This window comes from Triturus cristatus, chromosome 7 (assembly GCF_964204655.1).
Source record: "Triturus cristatus chromosome 7, aTriCri1.1, whole genome shotgun sequence".
NCBI lineage: Eukaryota > Metazoa > Chordata > Amphibia > Caudata > Salamandridae > Triturus > Triturus cristatus.
The window spans coordinates 932,967,718-932,982,763 of record NC_140590.1 but is presented as its reverse complement, the minus strand read 5'-3'; positions in this window follow the sequence as shown (position 1 = coordinate 932,982,763).

The following is a 15,046-nucleotide window of genomic DNA, read 5'->3' as shown; positions in this document are numbered from 1 at the left end:
AACCCACATATTCATCCCAATGGGTTAGTCCCATTGTGATTGTGAGGAAAACGGATTCTGGTATCCGCCTCTGTGCTGATCTTCGCTCGTTTAATCAGAATATACTTGTTGATTGTCATCCCCTCCCTTGGATACAAGACCTACTAACAGGTATTAATGGTTCAACATACTTCACCTTACTTGATCTTCGCAGTGCATACCATCAAATTCCCCTATACCCTCAATCTACTGATCTAACCACTTTCATCACTCCTTTTGGAGCTTTCCAATATTTACCATTTGGCCTGGCCTCTGCGGCCAGTGTTTTTCAAAAATGTATGGATTGTTTGTTAGCAAATATTAAGTCAGTTCAAGCTTACCAATATGATGTTTTAATTTTTTTAAGAAACAAAAATGAACACATCCACACTTTAAAAGAGGTTCTTGCACGTTTCAAAGATGCAGGTATCACCTTAGGCAAAGATAAATGTAAATTCTTCAAAACAGAAGTTGACTATTTAGGACACTCTATTTCTTCAAATGGTATCAAACCTAAATTCTCTCTTACCCAAGCCATCTCCAATGTTCAAATTTCCAAGGACAAAGACACTCTAAAATCATTTTTAGGAATGACTGAGTATTATTCAAGATTTATTCAAAGTTATTCCCAAATTGTTCAACCTTTAAGCAATCTCTTCAAAAAAATGTAAAATTTGTCTGGGCTTCAGAACTGGATATTTCTTTTAATCTCATCAAAAAAGTAATTATTGAAGCTCCTGCTTTGTCTTCTTTTGCCCCAGGTGTTCAATGTTCTATTTCAGTTGTTGCCAGTCAATTTGGTTTAGGTGCAGTGCTTTGCCAGTGGTTTGGTGTAAAATAACATACCATAAGACTTGCTTCCAGGTATCTTTCCAGTGCTGAGATGAATTACAGTACTATAGAGAGAGAGGTCCTTGCCTGTTCTTGGAAAAATTAAAAAGTTTTATATGGGGTTCTCATTTCATCTTGTTAAGGGACCCCAAACCTCTTTTGCATTTACTTAATTGCAATGGCACTGGGAAGGCTTCCGCAAGATTAGTACGTATTCTTTCCAGATTACATAAATACAATTTTACAATTTGACATATTTCTGGCAGGCGCAATGTCAGAACAGATTGTCTTTCTAGACTCCCATTAAAGGACAATCTTCCTGACTCAAAATTTGATGAAATAGAATGAGATGTTGCATTTCTTAATGACTCTTCTCTTACATCTCTCACCCTTTCACAATCTGATTGGCTTCATGATGATCACATTCTCTAAGCCGTCAAAAACATGATAATTTCTGGTTGGCCCAAAGAGCGTTCACTTCCCGCTCCATTAAAGTCCTTTTCTCAAGTGTCAGATGATCTATCAATTGTCAAAAATGTTATTATGCGTGGTGATCAATGTGTTCCTCCTACATCTCTTCCCAATAAACTTTTTCAGAGCATACATGAAGGAATTTAGGGGTAGGAGCTACTTCAAGAAAGTTAAAAGAACATTTTTGGTGGCCTGGTTTAGATAGAGATGTCACAGAATGGATTGACACATGTGATACATGTTTACTCTCTGAATAGCATTGGAAAACCAGCAAACGTCCACTTCATTCTGTACCCGTACCTGAGGAAGCCTGGTTTAAACTTGCAATTGACTTTGCTGGTCCATTTGATCTGCTTTCTAATGATAAACGCTACATCATTGCTCTTATTGACTATCATTCCAAGTGGGTTTATTTTGATTTCTGTAACTCACCCAATACCATCGCAGTCATAAATTTTCTTAGCAGAGTTTTTCAATCTGAAGGGTCACCCAAAGAAATTGTTACTGACAATGGCTCACATTTTTGTTCTTCGCCTATGCAAGACTTTTTTAATGCACATGATATTAAGCACCTCAGAGTTGCTTTATATTCTCCATCATCAAATGGTCTAATTGAAAGAATAAACAGATTTATGAAAGAAGGTATACAGTCAGCTCTAGCTTGCAATCTTCCTGTGGAACCTTTTTTAAGAAAGAAAATATGGTCCTATCTCGTCACCCCTCATTCTCATCATTCAGATCATCAAAATCTCAAAGGGTTTGATTTTCTTGGATAAAAAAGGGTGGTGGAATAAAAGAGCCATTGTTAAGATTTTGCCTGAACAAGCCAACAGGATTCTTGCTTGCAAACGTTCACCAGAAAATGATTATGACTGTTCACATTTTCCACTAGGTAATTTATCTGACAATTCTTCTGTTTCTGAACAACCTACCTCCATGATTCAGGTTGCCAACACTTCTCCTTCAACTACAGTTTCAGAGTCACATAGATCATCTCGTAGTTGTTCAATTCCTGTAAGATTTAAAGATTTTTATATGTCTTAACCTCACCCTTTCTTTCAGGGCTTCTTTTTCATTTTATGGAAAGGGAGATGATGTAAAGAGCTAATCCTTTACATCTGTTGTATTTCCTTTGTGTTCATTACATTACCTAACTATGTTCTATATTTTATCTTGTAAACCTTCGGTGTGCGCACATCCAAACATGTTTATGTTTGAAGGTGCATCGCTCGAGGTTCTGCTCTTCCTTGAAGCCAACAACTGTTGAATCCTGATTGGGCAGTTGTACTTCAACGAGAGCAGCAGCACTCCCGTGAAATGCTATATATGAAATAAACCTTCATTGGAAACTTACCTTCTTTGTTGACCTGATCTTTGGATTAACCTGCAATTACCCGCACTTTACAACCCTTCCACGTATTTGGCATACCCTTCCACGTACTTGGCTGTCTGGGTCTCGCTCGAGCCTTCCGGAGGCATCGGGCTCGGGTGTCGCTGCTTCTGCATTGCAGGCATGGTGTTTGTCTTTCTATCTGGGGGGCACTGAAGATGGGCCACAGGTGTGGCTGCCCTCCACCCCCCACACACGGTACATCGGGAGGTGCCGCTGGTTGCGTTTCGGGTGGAGGGAGGGACGTGGGGAGAGGGATGGGTGCTCCTTCCTCTATGTTGGAGGTCCATTTCGGTGCGGTCGCCCGCCCCGGGAGGCGTGGCTTCCTTTTAGGGTGTACTGCACCAGTGCAGAGGGGTGGACCTACTCCATCTCTGGCACAGGCACTCCGGCCTGCGAACCAAGGAGAATCACTTGTCCCTTGTGCCTACAAGAGGGTATGTGTGCTTGGGCAACGCAGCTGGTGGTCCCAGGTGGGGAGACGGGGGGCGCGCAGCCTTGCCTGCGCTCACCTGTATGACAGCGCACTACATGCTGACGCTCAACTTGGCTTCAACCCCTAGTATCGCCATTGGGACCCCTCAGTCCCCCTTCCAACAAAATACATTACCCAATAATAACACACACACACAGACTGTTTGATTGGGTACAAATGCTGCAGGTTTATTACATACACCGTTATGTAATAGGTGGGCTATCTTACGGGCGATTAAAGGGCAGGCAACCAACTGGGCCGCCTGCCCGCCTTATGAGCCGGGCAGCACTGGGGCGAACCCCGCCTTTGCTGCCGTCTAAGTGATTCTCTTACAGGATCACCTGACCGTTGGTAACTTCTACTCATGCCCCTTCCCGGGGCGGAGCGTCGCACAGCAAACCCCCGGTTGTTCAGGTCCACAACCGCCCGAAGGACTAGCGGGGCACCGACACGGCTTCCAGGACCCTCCCATGAGGCTCCTCGGATTTGGTTCTGGCACCCCTATGGTGCCGCACAGAGGTACCCTTGGTACCGGCCTGCTTCCAGATCGCCCTGTAACTCCGCATGCAACGAAAAAAGGAAACATTACAATATTCTCACCCCCACCTGCCATCACCACGCCCGGTAAGCGGTAGGGAGGGATGCGGCGTGCGAGGCGAACAAGAGGTCGCCAGCATGGTGGGGGAGGGCTATATAGCCTCTCCCCTCGTACAAAGGAGCCCCGGAAGTGACACCCCTCACGTCACTTCAGGGCAGGAAAGAGGAGGGGGACACCGGCCGGAATCCATGCCCCCCAGGAAGGGGAGGCGGGGAGGGGTGACCGGTGCCCAGGCGACACTAGGGCGCCGACCGTTCTAGTGGCCCCCGGTGGGGGCCGCGGTCAGCGGCATAGTATCGCCATTGGCACCCCTCAATCCCCCTCCAACAAAATACATTACCCAATAATAACACACACACAGAATGTTTGATTGGGTACAAATACTGCAGGTTTATTACATACACCGTTATGTAATAGGTGGGTTATCTTACGGGCGATCCAAGGGCAGGCAACCAACTGGGCCGCCTGCCCGCCTGATGAGCCGGGCAGCACTTGGGTGAACACCGTCTTTTCTGCCGTCCAAGTGATTCTCTTACAGGATCACGTGACCGTTGGTAACTTCTACTCACGCCCCTTCCCGGGGCGGAGCGTCGCAGAGCAAACCCCCGGTTGTTCAGGCCCACAACCGCCCGAAGGACTAGCGGGGCGCCGACACAGCTTCCAGGACCCTGCCATGAGGCTCCTCGGATTTGGCTCTGGCGCCCCCTATGGTGCCGCGCAGAGGTACCCTTGGTACCGGCCTGCTTCCAGATCGCCCTGTAACTCCGCTACAGCTCTGGAGGCGGCCACCGTCGCCGCCAGAGCCCCCCACCAAAACAGCTATAGTCTTACCTGCAACCTCTCCGGTCTAGAGCTTCCTGCAATCTAGATGAAAGAGAACCATCCCTGCTAGTTATAGATGGCCCCATCTATATCCCAAAGCCCTTGACGCTATTCTGGGTCAGATAGTGTCTGCTGAAACAAAAGGCCCGTTAGGTCTGAGAAGTTGTGCCAAGAACTATTCACCCCCATGCGGGAAAGTTCCACTGCTTCACTTGCCTCAGCCCCGAGCCAACTCTGGGCCGGGTGGATGCCGACACCCAGGCTCACAAAGCCCCATCTATTTACTGGTCTCACCTAGCTGCCGTCCTCCTAGCACCGAGTATGCCTGAACACCTGCGTGCCCATCTATGGAACAGCAGCCCACTTGCTAGGTGACCACTCCCCCACCCACCTGCCTGCTTTGGCTGTTATGGCGAGAGGGATTTTATTTAACCTTTGAACAGTCCCTTTGTTTGCTAAATCCTGTTGCACAGGAGTGTTCATAACTGAAAGTGTGTGACCATGGGCAAGGGGCCCTCTTGCCCTTGCCATGTATCCCTTATTCCTTATGGGAATTATGCCCGTTCAGTTCCCTTTGTGGTGAAACCCCCTAGGCATACCAGCTTAGAGACTCTGTCTGATTTAAGCAGTGCGCACTGTTTGTGGTATGGTCCAAGCATTAAGGATTGACTAACTCCTACTTTAACCCATCCTAGAATGCTCCCAGATAGGAGGGTGGCAGGGGGGTACCCACCGCCAACCCGGAGCATCCCCAGTAGTGACAAATTACCTGCTCCGTTGATGTTTAGTTTTAGTTACACACTGGGCGTGCCAAATGTTCTATTGACATAGTGTCCCATTGTGTTTGACACGGTGCTACCCCAGTTATTGGGACGGCAGCACACTATGTTGGCTGACTGCATCCCCACCAACGAGGTACAAGTGTCGGTATCCCAGGTTCCCAGTTTCCTGCTAGCTGCAGTACACTACCAGTGGATCCGCTGGGAGAGACCACAAACCGCAATGGTCATCTAAACATTAAGAAACGCCCCATTCTCACCTGGGCGTACCTCTAAATGATAGTGGTTTCACACAGCTGTAAGGCCAGAGGCACACCTCTTAAACCTATTTACTGGTTTTTGCTACTCGGCACCCTTATGGTTGGAGCTCTGTGTTTGCGCAGCGCGCGTGCCCCCAGGGCACGATGTTGCTGAAGAGCTGGTGTCTGTTACCCACTTGCTGATACTTAGCTATCGCTAACTGCCCTTACTTGGATTGAAGGAATGCTTGATGCTTCCCAAGAACTGTAGACTTCATGGTCTTACCTAGATTGATCCCATAGCTTGGGGGAAACCCAAGTAGTAGTCAGGACCTTCATGGTACCTCTACCCCAGCGTGGACTATCAACGTATTTGGGACACCGGAGCAGGAGGTGCCCCTTCACGTCTCAGGTTCTAACCCATAGAAGGATAACCCTGGAAGCAGACAATTCTGTGGGAACCAGACTGGAACCTTCAGTGCAAATACCGGCCCTTTCCTGAATGTTGAGAATGCTGATGGTCAATAATGCCCTGTCCATAAGGCTCTAACGTAGTGTTTACCAAGCTTTTTGAACCGCCGCACACTTGTGAGATTACAACTACACTACCCATATACCGCCCTGGCTAAAGCGCGGGTGGATAGGTCTTAACTGAAGCAACCCGAAACCTGCCTTTGGTTGCAGAGGAATGCCCCCTAGTGTAAACTGGACCTGTTTCTATATGGTGCCCGCAGATGTTCCTCATCAGGGCCTAACCATAGGTTTGGTGCTAAGCTCAGTGTTCTGCCGGCTGGTATTTTGCTACCTCTTATATGGCCTCCAAATATATACAGGACCACACTACCTTACAACAAGCCAGTATCAATGGTTTAACAAAGCTCGTTAGTTGTCGAAGATGACCGAAGCCACAATTCTGGCTTCGCCGCGTAGCATTTCGAAAATGCTTCCATTCTGGAATGGTGGGACTGTCACCTATCTGTGTTGCACAAGCATTAAGTGTCTCCCTTCAATGAATAGCAAGCTCACCCATGGCTCGTGCAGCAGGCACTGCGACACCATGCAACCGACGTTATCCTAAATAACGTGGCATATGGGTAGTGCCATATTAATGTTCTCTGCCTGACACTCCACAGAGCGCTGTGGGAACAGCATACACCGTGCAATGTTGTGCCTTCTAAAATTCCAGGCCGCATCCTAGACCGAGGGTATTTACGCAGTGCTCACTGCTCCTTACCGCGAGAACCCTCCTCGCACACAGTGATACTTAAATCCCAGGTTAATCTAGCGTCCGGTCGATTCCGCTTACACTAACAAAGTGTGGGAATGGGGGGCCCTCCTATGATGGCGAGGCCGTAAGCAAATTTTTCCCGCGCAAAACCCATCTGCCAGGAAACATATTCCCTAGTGATGGAGCGTCGCAGGGAAATCGTAAGGCCAATCGGGTCAGCAAAGCACGGGGAGTGCAGTGCCTCCTGCCCCGGCGGTGCGGCCAATTCCACAGAAATGAACGTGGTAGGAGGGGATGGGGCGGCGACAAAGGCACCATCCAAACCACTGAAATAACGTCGTCGAGAATAGTTCCATGAAGAAAAGCATTGAATGAATCGCTCCTCAAAGTCAAAGGACAAATACCCTTTCCGGTTACCTCCAAGGCAGACGTACCGCAATGCAAACTGGAGGCAGGGTAACACACAATCTCTGACGTAGAGCTATTCACAGCGAAACCTATATAGAGAACCCAAATTGCGCAAAACTAGAATCGGCATACGCGCGCGCTTCATACCCCAAGGCAGTTCTACAGAACACCTGACAATTGTGCGACTACATGCCAGGACTCATGTCAGGCGGCGACTTCCTTTTGCACCACACCTTGCTACTGCCGTGCTGCCCGTCATAGTAACACCACAACCAAACCTGATACTCATGCAAGCGTGATACTTCCGCCTATTCCAAGCCTTCCAAAACTATACGACTGGCTTGGTCAGCTGGCAACAGTGATATTACTGCCAATTGCATTGATCCATGCCTGTTAGGTCATCTCTACAATAGACAGACAGCGCAAACCCGTGGCAGACTGTCCCAAGCGCCAGTGTGCAATTAACTCCCGTGCGGCGCACCAGCAACCACTTGGTCACATTCCACCGGTAAACTTTGTGCCATAATTTAGCCTTAGTGGGCGCTGTGTAGTGCCGCTTAGTATTTTGCCGCTATGTCCTTGCATCCCTGTATTCAATACGATTGGGGCACTAAGCTACAAGTCCATCTTTTGTCTTAATCAATGCTTCTATTTGCATCAGATAAATAAGCCACAATCCTAGCTCAGTTGAGTTGCCAACCAGGAGCTAGCCACCCCCCCTCCATAGCTGCCCAGGTTTCAGTTTGCTATGTGTGATTTTTCACCATATCTGTACAAATAGGCGTGACAGTTAAAGGCCTATGACTGACACTTTCTTGTGAGCAAAACCAAACAATGCAGATGCGGAAGACATATCGATATCAGTAATTACACAAACATACTTGTATACGGTAGTCTATAGGCCATACAATTCATGGCTCTGACTAGTTGGACAATGGTGACCGTTACTGATAGGCCTGGCTAATAGTGGCCCAAGAGACTGCGCCACTTGGCCCACCCCGGGCTCCTAGACCCCCCCCATGAGCCATGCATGCACACAAAAAGACAAACCAGCTGTAAATTGCTCCTTTACGCGTCAATCCCATCTTAAAACCGTGCTCAGATAATGGCCAACATGTGCACATTGGAGGGGCAGAGTTGCAGTCTTATAGCAAACCTCTTTTGGACTGTGGGCAGCGTTCCATGTTTCAATGTTTCTTAAACGTAGCCCCATGACTGTTCAACGTTAGGACTATCCCCTCTATGGTGCGCCCTGCCCGAGGACTAATGCAATTGGGAGCATGAGGCCTTAAGCAATGGGTGTTTGTATGTCAAGAACACAATAACTCTAACAATAACAAAAACCGTGGGTCACAGGCACCTCCCCCTCCCCGCTGTGGTTGCTGACAGTGTCCGGCGCCATTGCCCAAAACAATGAGATTCCTACCTCTCCCTCTGAGGGTGCCGCCTGAACGGGCAGCTTCAGAGTCAGGAAATATGTGCTGCTGAAAAGGGGGGAGAACTTCTTCAAACAATGCCATCCCATGAAAGACGTGCTAGCGAAAGCTCAAAGACACTAATGCGAGATCCCCGGCCAAAACCAGACCCGTCCTACCACCGGAGAAGACATGTGTAAATAAACCCTGTACACGCTCAACAGCGTGCCACTAACCGCGGGGAACCTGCTGGCTGGAACAGCCGCCAGCTCTCAAGACAAAACCGACCGCATACCGACTGCCGCCTCAACTTTCGGGTCCTGGTGACTCAGAAACCCCAATGTGTGGCAGCCGAATGTGTCCTGGCTGAAAAGAGATGAGCCTGCTGACCCCACGCCCGAGGGGAAACAAGACGTCACAAACACACTTCGGGTCCGTCAACTGAGTACCGTAAATAAGGCATACACGTTGTGCCACATCTTCAGTTACAGAAACACATTACACCCCGGTGCCACCCATGCAGCCACCATCAACAGCGCCGGTGCCCGTTGTCAGGCGCTAAGACCACCAACACAACTAAAGTTCTGATAAATTACTGGCAAGGCCACACAATCCCGCGTCCACCCTCACCGCGAACTGCAAACGCTAATTCCTGGGGGGACACTGACCCCTGCCGTTCCCATGCTACACGATGTCACAGCGTCCGCAGCAGGGACATCTACAATGGCTGAGCTCGAAGGAAAAAAAAACCCTGGCCATAAAACAAGGGACGTGCACCAAACGTTGCAGGCACAAATCCCACACTCCCAAAGAGCTAGCATGCAATGCCAGAAATTAAGCTGCCCCCGTTGGAATCAAATCTGGGTCGGATCTCAGGCAAAGACCTTTCGCCCCTGACCACGGTTGTATGCAGGGGGCATCAGACGCTCTGTGCCGCCCCAAACGAAAAAGGAACCGGGACAATGTACGAGATTAGTCAGGCGCTGTAATGCAGAAAATGACCCAAAACAGTGGCAAAGCGACCCCAACGACTGCCCGTGTACCGCGTCGCTCGCCCTTTATATTGCAACCCCGGAGGGCAGGCAAAAGGCTACACATTAGTCATTGGTGTGCGCCAACTGCACTCCGGTGGCAGCAGTTGGTGTCTGGACAATGAAGCAGGCCTCGCGGCGCGCCCCAACAGCCGTACCTACCGTTTGTCTGGAATGGTACTCTGTCTGTATGCATTCCAAGCGCACTGCCGAAGAAGAAATGATTACCAAATAAACATTTTCCCGGCCCTAAGCCCCCGATCAATAAAATGTGCCTTTAAGTCTGCCACCTCTACCTTTACCTTTCTTATCAACCAAACAGTGCCTGCCCGTGCAACGCAATGGGAAGCGCCATGCCACAACCCCATCCCACGCACCGATATAGAAATCAACCTGGGCCCAGTTCCCAGTGACTAGCTGGTATTGTTCTGGGGGACTCAGCAAGCTGTGGCTGAGCTGCAAGGTTGCGCACTGTACACGAGCACCGTATTATCATAACATATTCCTGCCCGAGTTGCTAGCCTAGACTCGCTGGTGTGGACGTGACCCGGGCCAAGGACCCATATCAGCGCCATTGGAAAAGGTGACGGTGAGGCGGCGGAGGCCTGCCGTTGGCCCGAGAGGCACGGGAGGGGGCGGGGAGCACCTCGCGTGGCCCAGCCCCGAGCACGCGCTCAGCACGAGGGGGCACCCAGCAGCGAGCCAGGGAGTGCGAGGCCGGGCGAGACCCTAAAACGAAGCCCCTATGGACGTGCACACCGAGACACGCACCCCTTCTTAGTTGGCGGCTCGGGGGAGGGGTGGTGCATGTACGGGGGAAAAGTTTTAAATAGCCGGTTTTAGCATTCCTTAATTGTATTCATTGTGTTCGTCAGCCTCGGAAAGTTGAATTGGGTTGAACCTGCCTTGCCGAGATTCAAACCCAAGAACGTGAGCTCACTGCCGGTGTCAGCGGCGAGCTTTAAGTCACTGACCTATATCCGGCGCATGACAGCCTGTGCCATCCGGGCCCGTAACTTCCTGGAAGGGCCTCTGTTAATGGGCCGCAGACCCATACAGCACACGGTGCGCGAGTCGGAACCCGCGGCGTGTTACCCGAGCCCCACCCCCAGACCGCCAACGCCCGGAAGACATCACCCCCGCAGCTCCTGCCCCGTGGTCGGCTGCCAGCGCCGGACCGCGACCCATGCGGACTCCAGGGCCACCGGACACCGTGGGGCCCCAAGGAAAACAGGAGACCGGGAGCGCCAGGGCCAAGCCGCAGCTCACAAGCAGGGGCCCTCCAAGCTCCCGGAAGCACCCAACGCCGCCCCGCACCGGCAGTAAGGAGAGGCTCCCCGGTTAGTCACCGCAGGCCTGGGCCGCAGCGCACGGGGGGCAGCCTGCACCTATTTGTTGGGTACCAAGCAGCGCCAGCACCTCAATCCTGCCCAGCTCGGCCCCGGGCTCCCCGCCTCAGAGACGGCCGGCTCGACACCAGGCCAGGCAGCACAGGATGGGGGGCGGCGCACTACCCCCAGGCCCAGCCGCGACCCCTGGGCGAAACAGAGGGTGGGCACGAGGCCCCACGCACCAGGACGGGGCGAGGCTGCAGGGGACACCGCATCCCAGCCGCAGGCTGGCCCGAGCGCAACCGGCTGCGTGACCTGGCAGGAGCTGCACCCTGCTCCCCCCCCACATCCCCTGCAGCCTCCAGTCGAGGCTGGACCGCCTGCCCTAAATCGCCCGCAAGGCGCAATACGGCTTGGGGGGTTAGGGGGAAGGCAAGGCCTGCACTCACTGCCTAACGAGTCAGCTCCAGTGCGAGGTGTAGACGGCGCGTGTCCATGCGGCATGCGAGGCAAACAAGAGGTCGCCAGCATGGTGGGGGAGGGCTATATAGCCTCCCCCCCCTCGCACAAAGGAGCCCCGGAAGTGACGCCCCTTGCGTCACTTCCGGGCAGGAAAGAGGAGGGGGACACCGGCCGGAGTCCCTGCCCCCCCAGGTAGGGGAGGCGGGGAGGGGTGACCGGTGCCCAGGCGACACTAGGGCGCCGACCGCTCTAGTGGCCCCCTGTGGGGGCTACGGTCAGCGGCATTTCTGCATCCACCCCCCTAGCCGAAGCCCTCCCTCCCAGGTGTGCTGAGTCACCGCGCAAGCCTCGTCTCATCACAATACTTTTCCTGCTGGTGGGCGGGGATGTATGTGTCGCGGTTGGCTGTTAGGCGAATCTTGGGGCGAGCCTCTCTGCGCAAGCGGGGATCCTCACTCCGCTCCATGCTAATATTGAAAATGTAGGAGTTTACTGGGCAGGACCTGCCAACTGGCGCGTCTTCATGAAGGGGCAGACCTGAGACCTTAGTGCTTTCTGTAGAGTTGCACTAAGCACTATATAAGTCCGAAGGACGCCATGCTACATAAAAACGTGCCGCGGCCAAGTTTTCAAATTACTTAGGTGTGACTTTTCCATGATTACTTTGTACCTAGGAGTGACACCCAACTATCAAACATTTGAAACCTATAGTGACATTTCCTCACGAGTAAAACCGAGCAAGTACGCCTTACTACATAAATGTGCAGTGGCCAAGTTTTCAGATTGCTTAGGTGTGACTTTTCCATGATTTCTTTGTACTTATGATTTACACTCAACTGCCAAATGTGTGAAACCTACAGTGACACTTCCTCACGTAAAACCGAGCAAGTAAGTAAATGGAAACAGACAATTAGCAGAAATTATACCATTTAACATATGAGAAGCTATAAAAACAGTGCTTAACCCTACACTGTGGTCTGTCACTGGCACTTAATTGTCAACCCCAGTGCTGGTGACAGTCTGCCAGGAGGAAAACGCATATCTATTGTCGCCAGAGCAGAGGGGGCTGGCGCAGCTCTGGATGCGGCCTCACAGCGCTTGTAGAGGGGGGCAGGTGAGGGTTTCAAAGAGGACATTTGACTAACACTGCCTGGGCCTTTCTGGACAAGCAGTCAGTCAAGGGGACTGGGTTGAGACTGGATTCGGAAGTGAAGTGAGAGCTTAGAAGAGGCACATCCAGGCACTACTGTAATTAACAACGCAGTGGACGTGAGGATAGTTAAACATAATTTGCATGAATCTTGGGACTCTGAGTCTTTGGTTACAAGGATTGTTGTTGGGGACCTTGTTGAATTGTGAACTTATATCCCAACCACGGTTTACCAAGGAGGTTTTTTGTTGGTTTGGTCGGTTCCCTTGTTGTTCGGGGGAGCAGCTGAGGACATTTGTTTGTGGAGGTTGTGATGCTTGTTCTCAGTTTGAACACGGGAGTTGGCAAACACTGTGTGGCAATTTCTGATGCATGGCCCAGGCGTTCCGCCAGTGAAGCGTTTCCGAGGGACCTATTGAAAGTAGATTAGCATCCCAGTTTTAGATCACCATGGTCTATTGCCACCAGTTTGATGATGATTCCCACATTGTTATGACAGGAATGCAGCCATATGCATTCGTTAGGGGCATCCCTTTAAGGCTACGGGTCCAGATGAGTCAACAAACTCACATAGTGCCTTATGAAGCCATTATCTCCAGATTCAAAAGTAATGCTTAAATATATGCTTTCATAATTATTGGCTCTGAGTGCCCCGACGGGCGCTGTCAGCACGTTCTATTCAACTGGATAAGGGAAGAAATTGGGGATTTTCAGGACCTGCAGCTCCGAGGCAATTCTGGCTTCAGAATTGCAAAGAGCAGTAGGGGACTGTAGGTGATCTCTTGGGCACAGGTTAAAACCCAGCAGGTCCACTCAGCCTTTCATCCTTGGTGCTCGTTTAACAAGTACCATTATGTTGAGGGGCAATAAACACATGTTATGCAGCGCCATGGTACCTTTCAGGTGGGCGGGCGTACAAATACTCATGTTCACTTATGTTCTCCCCACGCAAGGGGCGTGGGAGATGTTGCAACGGGGTGTACACCGCCAGCCAGGTTGACTGCATAATAGCACGCTTCTGGAGGGAAGTGGTTAAGGTCCTTTGGGTATCGCTGGCCTGCCGCCACTGGTCTGCTGGTAAAGGCCCGGCTTGTATGCTCCACAGATGGATATACACAAGCTACCTTGGAATCTAGCAGCATTGTCTTACATGACGCACCAGTCTTCTTAACATCCTTAGTTCTCTGTTGTAGAAGGGTTAAGCAGCAAGGCCTCAGCTCAGCCATTGGAGCTGGGATGGAATGGGGCACATAGTAATGGGGTAGTACGATGTAACACATAAAGGGGTGCCCACCTTGGAAAGGCTTTTAAAAATAATCACCTGTTTAATGTCCCTAACAAAGAACCAAAACAGTTCAGAGGTAAAAGGGAGGCCTTCCAAATTTTTGAGAACTGGGGAACCCCTAATGTTAATACCAGAGTTCGCAGTGGCCAGAGGCCACAGTGCGATGGGGAAATCTTTGCTCACAGTTTGGGTTATGAGTAGAGAGCAGGATATGGGGAAGGACTGGTTCCAGACCTTAAATTTGAGCTCAAGTAACATCATTGTTGAGTGATATTATAGAGCGCCGAATTGAATAACTCCTTTCCAAATACAGACGAAAGGACGGAAGAGTTTTAGGGTAAAAGTTGAGCTGAACCTAGTGGTCGATGTTCAATTGGTGAAAGCCGAGGGGGTTTTATGAGGTGTGGGAATCTGGGGCTTCGAAACCCAGATGGAGCTTGGGTTGAGTACGGGCAGTTGACCCACAGCACCCCTCCAGTTCACTCCCAGCAAATTTCAGATTGTCATTTCCCCGTGGGGACAACTAATTCACAGCGCCAAGTCTTTCTACACTGTTTAGTGGGGGGCGCTATGGTCTTCCATTTGCTGCTCTTTCCAGGTTTTCAGGATGGCACCTGGTGAGGACATTTCTGGCCTCTCTCGAGGGAATCAAGCAGGAACCCTCTGGGTTGTTATGATGGCTTAACAATGTAGCGCTAGAATGCTAAGAGAACGCTTCATTCGGTGTATACCCTGACCACATGTAGTGCAGGGTGCCCCTTATGTCAAAGAAAGGTACTAGTAAGAAGTTCAGACATTGACCCAAGATTACACAAGGTAGTCTAGCATGGCACAGGGGTTTCCATTACAAAAGGCCATCCCATCAGAAGTTGTGCAGTAATGGATGAGATTTCAGCCAGCAGCAACACGCCCGGTTGGGGGCTAGTTTGACTTGGTTGCATGCAGGTGCGTCAAGTGAACAGGACCATGTACCCAGGTCACACACATTAGGCAGTGGTATCATTTCAATGGGAAGAGATCTAAGTTAGGTACCTAATCGCTTAAAACATAGCACATTAAGGTAGGCGGTGAAAAATGTCAAGTTGTAACCGGGAGATTCCCTCATTAATGTCA